The 12,456-nt window shown below is 31.1% G+C and overlaps 1 protein-coding gene and 1 long non-coding RNA gene across 3 annotated transcripts in view; one reads left to right on the top strand and one right to left on the bottom strand.

Moving 5' to 3' along the window:
• The window catches only part of LOC118644342, a 37,177-nt gene that overhangs the window by 6,146 nt on the left and 18,575 nt on the right, over window positions 1-12,456 (top strand). The gene's annotated exons all lie outside the window — the stretch shown is intronic.
• Window positions 1-12,456, bottom strand: part of LOC105832292 (BMP-binding endothelial regulator protein) — a 49,638-nt gene that overhangs the window by 23,251 nt on the left and 13,931 nt on the right. The gene's annotated exons all lie outside the window — the stretch shown is intronic.

The following is a 12,456-nucleotide window of genomic DNA, read 5'->3' as shown; positions in this document are numbered from 1 at the left end:
CAAAATACTTAAATAGATTTATAATTTATACTTTCGAAACAAGATTCAATGTTTATATATTTAAAATATATTGAAAGTAACATTGATATAGAAATAATATTATCCAAACTTCTCTTAATTTTGAACAACAACACTGGATAGAATTATAATAAATTTACAGAAGCAAAATCTTAATATTACAAATCTAATCTTAGTATTGTAAATTCTTGGCACCTAGAATAAATCAAAGTTAAAATAATTATTAAATAAATGAGTCTTTGCTGTTGTTATAATGTAGACTAAAGAAAAGAATTCAACAAACTTGAAATAGAGATGTACTTGATATTACTCCAAACGTTTTGATCTTCAGTCTGGATGCTCTTCAATATGACAAGAATTTAAAGAAAAGTTCGGAATAGTCGGTACAATCTCTCTTTGTGTGTAGATTTTACTGAAGTAGTCGATAAACATCAATTTTTGTTTATCTAAATTAACTATAGGGTACCACACTGAGGTAAATTTTGGAGATAAAACTTTGCCATTTTGAAAATTATCAACTGCGAAGTTAGCAACTGTGAGCATTATCTGAGATCTTTCTGAAAGTGTTGCTGGATTTATACGATTCTCTTTCACTACATCCGCGTAGCGCGCAAACAAAAAGTATCTAGGGTTGGGGATGTTGGAGACAGGTCTGTTTTATCGATAAAACCCAGTAATTTTTGTAGAACGATTACGTTTTACTGCTTTTATAGATTAAAAAATTCTTTTCTATATAATTGAGATGAAATCGTTCTACGAAAATTTAAGTTACACATGCATGCGTAAAAAGTAAATAAGTAGAAATGCGCTTTTCCAAAAATCAAGTGTTACTTTTTTGTATAAGCAAATATTTTCGGAAGCTATTATTTTGTTTTCATATTTCTCTATACATAAACAAATTCCTTGAAGTCGTTTCGATTAAAAAAATTGTTTGAAATTGGTTGATTTTTGTGGAAGTTATAACGAAATATATGACGTGGGGTAGCATTATCTCAGTGTGGCAAGTTCGTGATTTTTTAAAAATGCCATAACCGAGAGATTTGAAATTTTATTCAAGTTTTCTTAAAAATAACTACTGTCATATAAATAAATAAGAAGCAAAAATTTATGTTAAAATAACTTAAAACAATAAACGTCTAAATAAGTCTACTTACAGTAGAAAGAGGAGAGATCAAACCGTTACCAGAAAAATAATCTTACTGCGCGAAATATAAGCGACTCATATTTCACTTCAATTTGCACGAATTTAGCTTTTTGGCTATAATTCCGGGAGAAATACCTTAAAGAGTATTCTACATAATGCGCAAGACGCACCCGCTCTCCATTTGTTTAAAGAATTTACAGTAAATTTTAAGATATCATCGAGTATATTGTCATCACTAGCATTTATATGCAAGTCTGATGCACTTCCGTGACTTTCATAACTTTAGACGCATAAATTTCCGCGGCGCCATAATGTAACGAAATTTATGTGCGTATATTTAACCTTTCGTCGACAACGCACGCTCATGTTTTTATTTAAAACTGCAAATTGTTTAATCACTTTGAAAGATTACGTATTATTAAATTCAAAAAATTAAAAACGTATTTTAATTCCTACAAAATAAATTAAAATTAAAAATGTGTTATTATTTAAAATAAGCTATATATAGCTTTATATATATATATATATTTACTATGAATAAAATTTATTTTGATGTATTTAAATAAAAATTAATTTTAATAATATAAACAAATATTTAAATAAATTTTGTTTATTTATAGAACAACTAATTTATGTATCATTTTGAATACTTGAAATATTTATATATTTTTAATTCTGATTTTTGTTATAATTTTTTAATTACATCTTGTTAAAACACATTTCTAAATCAATTGATTTTTGATCCAAGTAAAAAATTGCTGTAAAAATTTTGCATTACTTTTAAATACAAAACAAATATAAAATAGTAATTGTACTGTAATTGTTTTTTGTAACTTTTTCATTATTAAAATATATGTAATACAACCTTAAAAAAAAAAAAAGAGGGAAACAACTTATATGATCAAAAAGCGAATAACGGAATATTTTGCTACTTGTGTTATTGTTACTGTCAAGAATACAGACTTATCAAGAATGCTGGCGTCCGATACATTATTTACAACACGGTACATTATTTAAATGCATCGGATGAGTCTAACGAGCCTTGCTTGATTAATGAGAATTCTAGTGATCAAAAGAGGTTCAGAATTCATCTTAATATTTCCCACCATTGCCGATCGCCGGAGTATCCATTCACAATCGATTACGAAATTAATATCTACGCGACTGCATCTTTTGTATGTAACGCGAGTATCGTTACACCCACGACAAAATATCTCTATACCGCGAGAATAATGACAGATCTATTAATATGTGCACATACGTATCGCACATCGAGGAGGCGCCATGATGTACGTGCCATATCGACTGGCACGATCATAAAAAAATAGAAAGAGAAAAACGTCAGCTTGGTAAGACGGAGAATCAATAAATTTATGAGTCGATTCTTTCGATCGGCCGACTCGAACTCCGGGAATATTCCTGAACAGCTTAGCAATGCGCGAACGAATAGATTGCGTCAAGTGCGAAGATAAGTATATTAATCACGCTCAGTTTTAGTTACTCGAGTCGTTTATTTCGAAAGTCGTTTAAGTCAGCTGAGATATTTGAATTGCTATGCAATTCTATGCTATGTTTCCATCGCATATTTATAATTCAGTGGTACAAGACAAGTTTATAAAATAATTAAAATAAAGTTTGTAGAAAGTAACAATACGTTATTTGTACTTTTTAGTTCTTCCCTCTTTTGAGTGCAATTTCATAAAATACTATTAAAATATCATTTTCATATTATTACAAAAAACTAATGCTTACGGGGTTTTTACGATATCTTTCCAAGGCGTACATAAATTCCCTATTAAATAAACGCTATTTTTTATTTGTTTAAAGATAAACGGATGACTGCCAACTGGCGACTGGATTTAACGTTTACGTCGCGATAGAATCATTAATGTGAACAGAATTAGTAATTGTGTTTTGCGTTTTTATTAATAATGTACTAAAAAAATTATTTAGTATAATATTTGTAACCGCAATTAAATGTTAAAATAATTATTAAAATAGGAACACCATTTTTGTAGTTATTATTACTACAAATATTAATAAGAATAATATATGTGTCGCACTAATAAATAAGTAATTACAATTATTATAATTTAAATATCGTTAGCACCAAACATGATTATATATATTATTAATAAGTTATTTTTGGCATCAAATTTAACTATATTTAAATTGTAACAATTACAATCTTTTTTTCCAAATATTTTTCTTTCGATGTGATAATGTTCAAACGGAAAGGACTAACTTTGAGAAATATTATTTCCCGATAAATTTTCACGTTCTCCAATTTATAATTCAAGGGAACTTCTGCTCCGTCGTGCATAATGACATGAAATCGTTTGCAATCACGCAGATTGTTTGCATGAGCGAGGCGCGAACAAACAATGCTCGCGCGACTTGTTTGCAAAAGACGCGCTAGGGAAGTATGTGTATGTATGTCTCTCTCTCTGTCTTGTACTACATAGACTATGATCCACTTACGCTTCGAAACACTTTTTGATTGGTTAGTTAGTAAAATTCTCTATTCCGATAGGTCAATCAAACGCTTTGAAGCATTTGTAGCGTGAATCACAGCCGTAGTAGGCGGTTTACATGCGGGTTCGGGCGATCTAATCCTAATCGTAAATGCCGACGATGTAATTAGACTGTTAACATCCCGCGCAATTACACACGCAAATTTGTGTAGTGTGAAATATGAGCGGAAACTGAGTTTTAAATATTCGACTAGCGATATTGTTCGAGTAAATCCGACACGAGGATTCTGATTCAAAATATTTGAACATTTGACACACTGGAATATCAACTTTTATACTGATCCCTCTTTTCAAATATTCAAATGTATACTAGGAATTCAATAGATTGATTGTAAATATTAAAAAAAATGCAACAAAACGTTGAAGCGAACATTGTAAAAAAAAAATTGTTAATATTACATGACAAATATTTTGATGTTTGTACATTAAATATCTTTTTGATATTTTTACAAGTGTAATATATTCCTAGTATTATCACTGGAAACGAGAAAATAAGCGTCCATGCCAATTATGAATAAAAGAAAACATAGGTTTCCAAAAATATGTAGAAAAATAATGGAAAAATACTTTTTACGGGATTGCAACTGTGAGAGAAATGCAGTTATCGAGATTATTGATACAACATACACAATAATTTGGCAATTAGACATTAAAGAGATTATTTTTAATTTTTTGAAAGTGCAAAACGTGTAGGTTAATCATAAGACAAAAATAAGCGGAAAGAAAGATATGTACAACAAATAATTGTGCACTTTTATATTCCAGTAGATTGACAAAATCCAATTTTTTTTGTTGCAATTAAAATTTTTTTTATTACACAACAATACATATAATAATGCATAATCGGTAAATAATTCAGCTTGTGATCCAGAATGTTTTGCATGATTATTCGCGTATGGCAAGTAGGCAAACAGGCAGTCGTAAAACATCAGCGTGGAAAATTTTCCCGGTGTACGCCAACGTGTGTATGAAAGTATATCAAATTCACGAGTGTGTGGCGAGTCTTAAGTAGAACAGCTCTATTATGGGGCGTGATTAATAAATATTCCCGAGCAGGTAGAGACCGGGTTCACCAGCTGTGCGTCGACAATCGCGTCGCTGCACTTGTCATTGATGTATTTAGTGGCGACAATATTAGGCAATATTTATCAGGGATGAGAGAAAAACAGTGTGTGTATACTATTTTAAGTGTTTATTTAGGAAGAAAATTCACATTCTTGGGAGAGGAGGGAGAGACGTGTGATGCTTGTACATACAGCTATCACACAGCACTGATTATAGCGGAAAATTTTCAGAAAGGTTTCAATCTTTCACATTTCATGTACTACAATTCTAGGAAAATTTTGCCAAATGTCATATAAAATGTTACAAGAAAATGCTTTTAATTTTGTCATATGTAATAAATTTAAAAGCACACTTAGAAACAAAACAAAAAATTGTTATGACATAAAATGATATAAAAATAATTATTAAAAATAACTTTTTGATCAGTCACAATTAATTATTTTCATGTTATTTTGATATTTTACTAAATTGTTTTACTCAGGTATGTATAACTTGTGATAGTACCAAAAAAATAGACTAATATAATTATAGCCGTTCTGTAAAAATCTGGAATAACCATAATGGATTAGATTAGTGTAATAAATAATAGATGCATTTAATAACAAATAGCATTTGTCAGAGACACATGTAATATCGACGTTCACAATTAAATTTGAAATCGTTATTGCTACCCAGGGAGTCGATTATAATGAAAATAATGTTTTGCAATAATTGCATCCGTTTGTCTTAAACGATGATAGATTTTTGTTGCACGCGCGGGAGTCACTTCTTACTACACGCCGCTTAGAGAAATTTGCATCCAAACAAGCCTTCACAGATTATATCTTTTTTCCGATATTAAGTTTTCTTATTCCATTAATTTACTTAAACTTTAATTTACTTCAACAAGTTGAAATAAATTAAATTTCTAAGAGCAAAACCTGATTTATTTACTTAATGGTGCATTAATAAATAAATAAAGTTTAAATTTATTACATTCAGAAAATCATAATCAGCAATATTTCAAAGAGATTTCAATCGTTTTAGTATAAACTTTTTGATATTAATATTAAAGTTGTAGATTTTTTAAGTAACTTTTTGGCAATTGTTTAAATAAGATTTTAAGTGGAAAAATCGCAGGCATTTCAATGCTATCTCGGAAATGTTGCAGACATATGTAATTTTTATGGGACGTTTTACTTTTCAATTAAAATTATTTATGAAATAAATCTCTGGAAAATTTCGGTGCTGCATGGAAGTTGCCACTTGTACTTACATATACACGAACGTAATTACATTTAAATAGAAATTGTGACTCATCGCCGCTCATATCCTAAGTACCTCCTTTTATCATCATTTCTACATCCTTTAGTTCTCTTAAAATTATTTTTTTGATATAAGATTTTATTTTTTAATTACAACATAATTCAAAGGATTTTATATATAATAAAAATTAAACAAGCCTTTTTAAAATTTGGCTTATACCAAATATTCTTCATTAATAGTTGCATGAACAATTTTGCTCCAATGAGAATCCCATAGCACAGAAAAATTGCAGAAATTAGCGAAAACATTTTACAGTAGGTTTGCAACATTATAAAAAAACGTTGCAAAATATTATTGCAATGTTGTTGCAATCATGCTACATTTCTCTTACATTTACCTGTATTTTGTTTTTTTTTTTAAATTAAATTTTATACATTTTTGATGAAGATCTTTCGCTTTATTTTGGAAAAACAAAACTCTAATTTATCCTGCAAAATTTCTAGGAAGAAGCAGACATATGTGTCTGTAATTTTCGTCGTCGTCCTCTTTGCACGTACTATTAAACTATAAATAGTCATTACCACTTTCACTTGGTACCGTTATTACTGCTCCTCCTCTCCGCTACAGCCACATCCCGACGATCGTTCTCGTTTTGCTTCGGACTTTAATTAGGATTCCGTCATGATGTGAGCTTCGGGCTCCAGCTGCTTTGAATACGTTTTTTCTGAGCGCATCGCTAATTCGCCGACTAAGCGTTTCGATCGAATCTCGGCAGCGGCGAATAAACTCGTAACAAGCGGCGCCCTAAAGAGAAATTCTAGGCTCGTTGCACTGTAATACGCTAAATTAGATCGCAAGCCCTGCAGGAATCCAAAGCAACGTCCGTTAGGTTGATAGTTACTGTCGACAAAGTTACTATTTCAATATTAAGAAATATCAGTACTGTCCTTCAATAGTTCTGCATCAAGACATACATGTATCATTTTTGCTGTACAATATATTGAAGCAAACTAGTAAAAATCTCTATATATAAATTTTTCTTTGAATGAGGTAATATTATAGCTCATGTAAGTATTAGAGGCATTTGTAATGTCTCCGTTATTAAATGAGGAATTCTAGTGATTACTTATGAAATCATTTGTTTAGTAGCTCGCAACTATGCAATGGCGCTAATATGCCAATATATAAAAATTAACATTTTTTAATTCTTGAGCCTTTTGAAACTTTTTAAAAGTACATTCTATCGTTGAATTACACATACTTTCTTAATCTTTTTAAACTTAGGCGTATTATTACATGAATAAATGTACACTTAAATCGTTTTAGCCAATATGACAAATTCATTTTGAGAGCTGAAACTTTTAACAACATACTTAATTTTAATTGCAATAAAACTTTTCCTACGCTTCACATATCGGAGTTCTAATATGTAAGCATAATTCCCTTTTGCCATTTTAATAGTAAATTTTTCAAAACTGTAATGTGAAAAAATTTGGAAACCGGATTCATATTTGGCAAAAAAAAAAAAAGAGTAATCTTGTTTTAGTGTATGAAAAAAAAGTAATTTTTTGTCGAACTAAGTTATTAATCTATATAAAAATATTCCAATACTTTTTTATGGTATCTGTCAAGACATGTTCCAATAAAGCAAATAGAAGTCCCAATACTTTTTTTTAACGGTTATCTTCGTCGTCGATACATAGCGATGACTAAATTATCCATTCGTCAGGTATGCGCTCCGTTATTAGTTGGTCGGACTTCTCAAGTGAGTAGACAAAATGTCAAGATTTGATTTACGAGGCGGGCGCCAAGTTTGGAGAAATTATGAGAAGCAGCTCTATTAATCCGGCAGCCAATTTGGATAAAATTGGCCACCAAAAATCTTCGATCCAAAATGCACGTGTAATCGTTCGGGATAAAATTCGCAGCAATATTTCAAAGGTGATGTCGCCCGATACTTAAACAGTACAATCATTGCGAATTTATTACCACATATAATCCATGCGAATAAAAAGCTGGGCCAAGCTAATGAATAATTATATATGACACGTGTTGTCACGACACGATCGTATGCGACAATATGGTCTGCATGATGTAATGCGATGTGAGCACAACGTAAAAAACGCACATTTTTTGTAATGTTTTTTTACATGAAAGTATTTATACCGTTGTTCATTGACATTATAACGCATGCACAGAAAAAAAATTTTGCATTGAAAATATTTTAATTTAAAAAATGTTAAATATTGTAATGAGATCATGCAACATTAAATAAACGTAACTTGTTGATATGAAGAAATTTTGTATAGTTTATTATTAGAAAAATATATTGTCGTTATTCAATAATAATTTTCATGTGTTAAAAGAAAAAAATATCTGATAGAAAATAACAATATCTTTAAACCAAGAATTAGAATCGTGTAAGACTATTATTATCAAAACAATTATATACATGACTACACGGAGAAAGTTTTATAGTAAAAGTTTCTATAGTAATAAATAATAAACGCGGACTAAAGGAGACTAAAGGAGAAATTATGAAAATTTTTACTAAATTTTTATCAAATTACCATATTAATATTTATTACTTATGGTATAATTCTCTAAAATTTCTTCTTATGGTTTATGGTTATTATCATACACAGTAATTTTTAATATAACATTTTCTCCGTGTATTATAATATTGAAATAAAAATATAATATTTTGTTTAATTACGAAATTCTTTAAAGATTAAGTCATATATAAATATTATTATAGATCCATACATGAGCAAGAATATAATTTCTTGCTTATACATGAAATAATGATTGTATATTAGTTTTAATTTGATACTAATAATTTTTCTGTGTGTGTGTGTGTGTGTATGTGTGTGCTACAATCAATTATCCTTGGCACTTAATGATGCGATAATTGAATGTCAGCTGTTCGTCTAGCGTCGATTTGCACGTTTCGCTTTTAAAATCATTTTCTTCAGTTCCTAAATGTCGTGGCAATTATTCTTATCGATAAATGATATCTTTCTCCGCGCACTGTGTTATCTAAAATCAATATTTATAGTGGAGAGGACCATAAGGTGCTAATCGCTGTTAATTAAAACGCTAATTGCACAAGTTCTATATCTTTGTTATTCTATACGTATTACATATACGTCGAATATAAACGGCATGCAAAATACAAGATAGCAGCTGCGCTACCTAATGTTACCGGCCATATGCAAAACGTTAGTTGCATTCTTTATTGCGCCTCTTTCGAGCGCAGGGAGGAGTATCCTCCGCCGTGTACCGTTGAGAATCAACTCTCAGTAGCACTCCCTCTCGTCCTTTCCTTAGCCCTTCATCTTTTTCCCTCTTCCACTACATGCCGTTCACGGACACGTGCTCGTGTTTATGCGCCCTCCTCTCTGCTGCTTCTCACGCTCGTCTTTCTTTCTCTTTCTCTTTCGTTCTGCATTACGCATCGTTGTGCTCATTTGCGCAAGCGTGTACGGGACCGCGCGGCAAAAAGAAAAAACGCAGCGGCTTGCGCAAAAGCGCAAGCAAGCGCGTCTATGCGCTGGCGCAGCACCGCGCGCTACACGTGCACGTGCATCGGACGCGAACCCGGGTCGGGAACCTGAAGAAAGAGGGGAGGCAACGAAGGGGGGGGGGAGGGAGATCGTCAGGCAACTAGATCGCTTGCATTTACGAGAAGTGTATCGCGGTGGAAACACCTGCAGTACCGCGAGGCTGATTTAAATAGACGTCGGGGATACCGAGACACATCGTGATATACCTATGCGGATTTCTAATAAGACGCGGAGGCATCGGTACAATGACTTTGTAAAAAATTATATGAATGAATGTGTTAAGTAAGTTAAGATATAAAATTGTACGTTAAATGAGCAATTACTAAGTGGAAATTGATTATTTTTCGTCACAACTACGTAATTACTTAATTTTTATCTTATTCTAATTTTTATCTTTATCTTGTTTAGGTATAAATTGAATTAATTGCCAGATAGAACAACATTCTTGCGTAGCCAGTAGACCCCGATAAGAGAAACATTTCGTAACCATGAAACTTGTGTATTTTTTCGACGGTTTTGCGCATTTATCGGGACGTCTCTCTCGTAGCAGCTTTAGCACGTAATATTGCCGCGATCTTCGGTATATTTTTACTGCGTGGCTGTATATTTTACCGAGCGTGTGCCGCATACACCCCAGGTCAGGCTTTGTCGAGAAAGTTACGATTCTCGTGGATGTTATTCTAGGAAAGACAGTTACGACGCACAGCGACCGCGAGATTATTCGCGCGACTAGTAACTCTTAATCTAACCGTGGCAGCTTTTGAATGAAAAAAAGGTGAAAAAAATGCAGTTACACCCTTTAAATTTCACAGAGTAAACTTTAACTTGTATTGGATTGGAAAACTTACTTGAAAAATTGTAGTGGCAGTATTTTTATTCTATAAAGTTTGGAGAGTAGAAATATGTAATAAAAATAAGAAAGAGGTAGAAATAAAAAGAAAGAAAAAAGGATTAAACATTGTACACTTATACTTGTAAATTATATGCGGTCTGATAAGTAAAGTACTATAAAATTACTGCATTAAAAAATATACATTTATTAATATCTATAATAAAACTGTTAGTGAAAATAATATAATTTACAATTTATATGTAAAATAATGTGTTTTTGTCGATCAAAATGCATATTAATTTATAAATAAGAAAAATATTAAATATGCAAAGTATCATATTTTAAGGATATATAAATGGTTGAGAAATAGGTATAAAAATTAATAAAAAGTTTAATAGCTGATAGAAAAACATGTCGTAAAGTTAAAATATGTGTCATACAATAAATATTTCAGAAGTTTTTTCCTATAAGCAATTATGGCACCTATGGATTACTTCATAAAAATTAATAAATGTTAAAATATTACTTACTTAAAATACTTTTTTTTTATAAAAATGAAAAATCTACCGGATAAAAATTCTTTTTATTATTTTTCACACTGAACCTTCTCTCTTTCCGCTTTGAAATTCTAATAGCTGCATGAGTTAATATACTTTTGTTATTCTATGTTATATTGGTTTCATTATCATGTTACATGTACGAAGCAACTTTGTATTTAATGTTTTCAATCTTCCGCCTTGAATCATTGCGATTGTGCACAGCATGGTGAGAGAGCAGAGAGGAAAAAGAGACTGCCCGGAGGAGTACGGGCGTTTTACGATTACATCGCGTAGCTTTTTCCCCGCGTTCGGGCAAGGATAAACCCGCGAAGTTACGGGATTGAAAATAGAGACTGACGCGCGCATTATTCACGTCGTGACTTTTCAGCGTCGACCGTGTTATGTGCATCGCGCCTGGCAGTACCCTTCACCTTTTTCTCAACCGCGGCCCTTCCAACTTTAACGATTCTAGTTGTAGTTCATTATTTCGACGACAGTGATCATTATTCAGAATTTAGCCACTCTTTTTTTTTTTATTATACATACTCGATGTGTTATATTGAGATTGATTTATTATTATTATAAATTAGAATTTAAGTAATGTTTACTCTCTCGAAATTCTAATTTTGGTTTTGTTTTATTAAGTAACATATGTAACTAATTATATGCAACATTAAATATTGAAAAATCTAGAGAAAGAAAAAAATTCTAAGCCGAAAAATGTATCATTGATTAAAAATTTACTATTTTTACAATTTCCAAATCATATTTCATAATCGGATTCAGAAAGTATAATTGAAATATTTTTCTCAAGTCGCTTTCTTGGTACCTGAAGTTAACAAGATGCAACACAGTTATGTGTAAAATATAGCAGATGTGATTCTAATTAGACTAGCAAGATTAGAGAGCGCAATCTTACTGGCAACGAATCTATTTTGTGAACCAATTAATTGGAGCATTAGTTCTTCTAGCGCGATATATTTTTGGGTAAGTGTATATTTTTTTTCACAGAGTTGCGGCTACGAAAAGAAGCGCGCATCGAACGGGAAAGTTGTAATTCCTGCGAGTGTTATTCTTAACAAGACAGTTATGAGGCTTACGTAAAATCGTTTCTACAGATTATAATTCTTATTTTAAATCCCTCTCTATCACATTCGATTCGAAGAAAAAGAAAGGAAATAATTCGGCGAAGTGATCACAGCAAAAGCTTTAACATATTGTGTCACATGAAATTAATATTAAGTTCGAAGTATAGTGTTCGATATGAATTTATGATTTAGAAGTTTTTGTAATTTGATGTCGATAATTTTGTTTCACGGTTTTTTTTACAATTTTTATGTCAGAATTTAATAAACAACATATATTTTAAAAACAATTTCTGATTGTTAAATGACCATATATTAATAAAACAAACGATTGTAAAAACTCATATCATCATTGTTTTGACGTTTCAATATCAGCTACAAGAATATGCAATAAAAATTAGGAATTCTATTTAAAACATTTTAGATAA

The sequence above is a fragment of the Monomorium pharaonis genome, chromosome 2, assembly GCF_013373865.1.
Source record: "Monomorium pharaonis isolate MP-MQ-018 chromosome 2, ASM1337386v2, whole genome shotgun sequence".
Classification (NCBI taxonomy): Eukaryota; Metazoa; Arthropoda; class Insecta; order Hymenoptera; family Formicidae; genus Monomorium; species Monomorium pharaonis.
Note: the sequence above shows the minus strand (reverse complement) of the source record. Positions and strands in the feature narration are given on the sequence as shown.